The sequence below is a fragment of the Tiliqua scincoides genome, chromosome 7 (assembly GCF_035046505.1).
Source record: "Tiliqua scincoides isolate rTilSci1 chromosome 7, rTilSci1.hap2, whole genome shotgun sequence".
Lineage (NCBI taxonomy): Eukaryota > Metazoa > Chordata > Lepidosauria > Squamata > Scincidae > Tiliqua > Tiliqua scincoides.
This window is the reverse complement of record NC_089827.1, coordinates 51,959,891-51,965,890: the sequence shown is the minus strand read 5'-3', so window position 1 is coordinate 51,965,890 and position 6,000 is coordinate 51,959,891.

The window sequence follows — 6,000 nt, the reverse complement described above, 5'->3', positions numbered from 1 at the left end:
TGGATATAACCCCTCTTTTGGGGGTGGGTAGGTAGAACTTGCTCTATATAGCTAAATCTACCTAAACCATCTGAGGGGCCGCTCATGCTTTTACTGGGTGGTGTTCTGCCCTGTCTGAATATGTTATTGATTAGAGGTGTTTGAAAACAGTGTTAATTATTTTCTCAGAAGTAATTCCATTGTGTTCAAAAAGACTTAGGTCATAATCCGATCATACTGATGGGAAACAAACACCTCTAGTCATTGTACCTATGAATCTGCAATACCATCCTGACATGGGCCTCCCTAAGAAAAATGGAGGAAAGACATACACAGGATGTTTTCAAAATTTCAGTCTACCTGTTCTCTACAGTACAGTATAAAAGCAGTATGTCAACAATATCCAGAAAAATAAAATGGAGGAAAAAAATTACACAAAAACCACTCTGTCTTTAAAACCATGTTACTGGCCAGCACCTATCTAAAGGTGCTGTAGCTTAGAGATAAAGTGAGAGTTATTAAGGGGAATAATAAAAGCTTCAAATATGTTAGAAGCAAGAAAACCGCCAGAGAAGCGGTTGGCCCTCTGGATGGTGAGGGAGGGAAAGGGGAGATAAAAGGAGACTTCGAGATGGCAGAGAAATTAAATGAGTTCTTTGCATCTGTCTTCACAACAGAAGACCTCGGGCAGATACCGCTCCCCGAACGGCCCCTCCTAATGGAGGAGTTAAGTCAGATAGAGGTTAAAAGAGAAGATGCTTCAGACCTCATTGATAAATTAAAGATCAATAAGTCACCGGGCCCTGATGGCATCCACCCAAGAGTTATTAAGGAATTGAAGAATGAAGTTGCTGAGCTCTTGACTAAAATATGCAACTTGTCCCTCAAAATAGCCATGGTGCCAGAAGATTGGAGGATAGCAAATGTCATGCCTATCTTTAAAATGGGAGAGGAGGGACCCGGGAAACTATAGGCTGGTCAGCCTAACATCTATACCGGGTAAGATGGTGGAATGCCTCATCAAAGATAGAATCTCAAAACACATAGACGAACAGGCCTTGCTGAGGGAGCGTCAGCATGGCTTCTGTAAGGGTAAGTCTTGCCTCACGAACCTTATAGAATTCTTTGAAAAGGTCAACAGGCATGTGGATGCGGGAGAACCCGTGGACATTATATATCTGGACTTTCAGAAGGTGTTCGATACGGTCCCTCACCAAAGGCTACTAAGAAAACTCCATAGTCAGGGAATTAGAGGACAGGTTCTCTCATGGATTGAGAACTGGTTGAAGACCAGGAAACAGAGAGTGGGTGTCAATGGGCAATTTTCACAATGGAGAGAAGTGAAAAGCGGTGTGCTCCAAGGATCTGTCCTGGGACCGGTGCTCTTCAACCTCTTCATAAATGACCTGGAGACAGGGTTGAGCAGTGAGGTGGCTAGGTTTGCAGACGACACCAAACTTTTCTGAGTGGTGAAGACCAGAAGTGATTGTGAGGAGCTCCAGAAGGATCTCTCCAGACTGGCAGAATGGGCAGTAAAATGGCAGATGCGCTTCAATGTCAGTAAGTGTAAGGTCATGTACATTGGGGCAAAAAAACAAAACTTTACATATAGGCTGATGGGTTCTGAGCTGTCTGTGACAGATCAGGAGAGAGATCTTGGGATGGTGGTGGACAGGTCGATGAAAGTGTCGACCCAATGTGCGGCAGCAGTGAAGAAGGCCAATTCTATGCTTGGGATCATTAGAAAAGGTATTGAAAACAAAACGGTTAATTTTATAATGCCATTGTACAAATCGATGGTAAGGCCAAACCTGGAGTATTGTATCCAGTTCTGGTCGCCGCATCTCAAAAAATTCATAGTGGAAATGGAAAAGGTGCAAAAGAGAGCGATTAAGATGTTTACTGGGCTGGGGCACCTTCCTTATGAGGAAAGGCTATGGCGTTTGGGCCTCTTTAGCTTAGAAAAAAGGCGCCTGAGGGGGGACATGATTGAGACATACAAAATTATGCAGAGTGGATAGAGAGATGCTCTTTACACTCTCACATAACACCAGAACCAGGGGACATCCACTAAAATTGAGTGTTGGGAGAGTTAGAACAGACAAAAGAAAATTTTCCTTTACTCAGTGTGTGGTTGGTCTGTGGAACTCCTTGCCACAGGATGTGGTGATGGCGTCTGGCCTGGACACCTTTAAAAGGGGATTGGACATGTTTCTGGAGGAAAAATCCATTATGGGGTACAAGCCATGATGTGTTTGTACAACCTCCTGATTTTAGAAATGGGCTATGTCAGAATGCCAGATGCAAGGGAGGGCACCAGGATAAGGTCTCTTGTTATCTGGTGTGCTCCCTGGGGCATTTGGTGGGCCGCTGTGAGACTAGATGGGCCTATGGCCTGATCCAGTGGGGCTTTTCTTATGTTCTTAAGTGCATATCTTGCATACAGAAGGTTCTAGGTTCAATCCCTGATCCCAGCTAGGGCTAGGCAGGATGTGTCTCTGAAATCCTGGAGGGCTACACGCTGCTTATTGCACTCAACTCTAACCTCAATGGACTTTTCAGAATATGACTTTTGCATCAGAGGTAGTTGTCCAGATCACTGCAAAACAGAAAGAATTCAACTTGTTTTACTAGAATATCTGCCCACAACAGTGAATGAAGGTGTTTTAGAGGGTTCATTCTTGGTCTGGTTTGAAAGAGAGCCAGTTATGAAAAGTTTTATCTAACAGGGTCTTCAAAAGGGCCATAAAGCATCCAACAGATTGGGAAGGGTCAAGCCAAGATACCCATGACTGGCAATAGATCTTGGGGATCAACAAAAATGGAAACAAAAGAGTTGCTTTTTTTTATCCTGTTAACTGGAAGTAGCTGCCAGATGACCGTCAGATCAATTGTATGCGTAATACAGAATAGTTAATGTTTAGCTCAAGCATGGTACATAATGCAAGATTTCTCACAGTAGCCAGATCACAACATTCATTCTGAAAGTTTTCAGAGTGTTGTAGATAAGGCACTTACTTGTGTCTGTAGAGGAGGAAATCATATGAGGCTCTCTCTGTGATTTTCAGCTGGACAAAACTGAGGTAAGGATGCCTACCTGATCTGATGGCTATTTTCTTAACTGGTTGGCAAAAACAACTGAAAATGGGACAAGGGAACTCTTGATTTGAAAGACTGTACTTATTGTAGCTTATTTGAGAAATAAGACCTTTTTCAAAGGGGGTCAGCAAATCTGGAACATATAAGCCATGACTGTTTTCTTCCAGTAGCTTACATCTAAAGGGGTATTGCTGAGGTTGATTATAAATGTGTTTAGGGGTCTGCTTTGAACAACCATGTGGAAAGCTGTGTACTGGCTACAGCTTGCCTTTTGCCCATTAATGGCAGGCAGGCATCAAATGTGAATGAATTTTGTAAAATAACAAGAACAGTAATAAATCTATAGTAAGCGTGTTGACCATGCAATCCTATGAATGTTTGTTCAGAAGCAAAGCCCCACTGCATTCAACAGGGCTTACTCCCAAGTAAGTGCTCTTGGGATTGCAGCCTAGAATAGTTTAATCACACTTAACATAATCACTCATTAGTTTTATATTAGGCTAGTTCGTTATGAGCCACTGAAGTATTCCTATTGTCTGGCAAAAATCCAAGCCTGGGAGGCAAAATGAAAAACAAATAGTTGTAATTCATTGTAGACATCTGAAAGCACTTGGAATGAACCAGCCAGGCAATGTACCTGGGTGTGCAGTTTACTGTTCTGTTATTAATTGGTATTTGCCAAGTGCTTTGAAGATAAAAGGGATAACATGACTGCCGGTGGCATGATTCTGCCTTGACTGCTGGACAGTAACCATCTTTTGAAAAAGCATCATTTTTGTGAGTTTGCATGCATGTGAGACCAAAAGCGAGAGAGACAGAGACAGTCAGCCTAAACCTATGTGTGTCTACTCAGAAGTAAGTCCATTGAGTTCAATGGGGCTGACTCCCAGGAAAGCATGCGTAGGATTGCAGCTTTAACTTTCAGGCTGGGGAAGCTTCATATTAAGAATTATTAAATATTTATAAGTATATATACTTATTTAATATAAATTTATGTTCCCTGAACTCTCAGAACTGGTGGCAGTGGTAGCATCCAATATACCATCAGGGGATACGATGGGAGGGGGGGGTCCAGTGCAGGACATACCATCAGGGCACTTAACAACCTGGCATGGGCATTGCCCCACACCCAGCACACCAAAATGAAGAATTAATTCAGTGGGGCAGTTGAGATGCTTGATGGATCTAATGTAACCATTGGACTACCAGCTTGTGTGATTTATGTGACTGTAATGTTGCAAGTAAATGATCACAGTCAGTGAGTGTGACTGACTCACAAAAAAAAAATTTATTTATTTATTTATTTATTCCTGCCTTCACCTAATAGTAAACAGAGTGCTCAACACAGTGTATATATTGGGCGCTATCTAAGGGCCCAATCCTACCCAATTTTCCAGTGCCTGTGCAGCCGTGCCAATGGGGCATGCACTGCATCCTGTGGTGGGGAGGCAATCACAGAGGCCTCCTTAAGCTATGGGAACATTTGTTCCCTTACCTGAGCGCTGCATTGTGGCTACACTGGCGCTGGAAAGTTGGATAGAATTGGGCCCTATGTGCCCAACCTCTCCTAGTCCAAATTATACACAGGTATGGAGAAGTGGTGGTGGTTGTGTTATTAACAGTGCAATCCCTTGCATATCTACTCAAAAGTAAGTCCAACTGCATTTAATGGTGCTTATTCCCAGGAAAGTTTGTATAGGATTGCCATCCGCATCATACTTTTTTAAGGGCCTGATTTATGATATTCAGTCACATGCATTTTAACAGATTACTTCAAAGAAGGAAAAAAGAGAAATGAAGTTTTATGGCTTTTTGCTCCAATGGAGCTTGCTCCACCTTGGCCTTACTGCAAACCCTGGCATCAAAGTGAGGATCACACAGGAAGGGCTGGACAGTGGTGAGTTTGAGACATTAACTGTCAGAACTGTGATTCTATTGGGTTATCACTGATTGTTCACAGAAAAAGGAACCAAAGACAAGAAGAAGGGAGGTCCGCCTGACCCTGTCATCATTCACTTTTTCCAGGCTGCAAAATTATGGCTTATTTGTAGCATTTACAGGGGAAGGCCTGTGTTCTCTGGTTCGGTGGTATTCCTGCAGACGTACTCTCTATGCCATGCTGCAACTTGGAATTCTTCATATAATTTGAATTTGTTTTCAGTGTTTTACTGTAAATTGTAATGGAACAACTTAAAAAGAGGCCTTCTTCTTCATGATCCAGCCCAATCCTATCTAAATTCTCGGGTGGCACTGCAGCGGCCCCGGCACAGCTACCACTGTATTCTGCAGGGAATTTTTGGCTGCTGGAGGTCTGCTTGGAGCAAGGGAGCACTCGTCCCCTTGCCCTGGGGTAAGCCCCAGCAGCTCCTATGTGTCAACTCCCACCTGCACCAGCTCAATCACTGGCACAAGTCTGCGTTGACCTGGGAAGGCGGATCAGGCTCAGGAAGGGGGCTGGGATTCAGCATGCACTGCCACTGCCAATCCCGCTCCCTTCCCGGGCCTGATCTACCCTCCCCCCATCGCTGCCACATTCCGCCCCTCCCCTCCCCACCTCCCTCCAACCATTTGTGCAGGCTTAACTACTCTGGCAGGTCTCTGTGGGTCTGTCGGTGCATGGGTGGCTGTTGTGGACTCCCTGCCAGCAGGCCTGCAGCACTCATTGGAGGAGGGTGGTTTGCAACTGCCGTAGCGTAGCCTGCACCAGAGTAATGCTAGTTACGCCGGTAGGGGAGGAGGATCGGATTGGGCCATAAGAAAAAGAGACACTTCAGTGCCTGAGATTTGGAGAAATGTTCCAAATATAAAACAAGATTTGCCAACTGAAAGAGCAGGGGAAAGGGGGGCAGTCTTTAAAACACAATCATCTACTTTTTCTGTATTCCAAAATGTTTTCAGCCAAATCAGAGGCAAGTTACATAG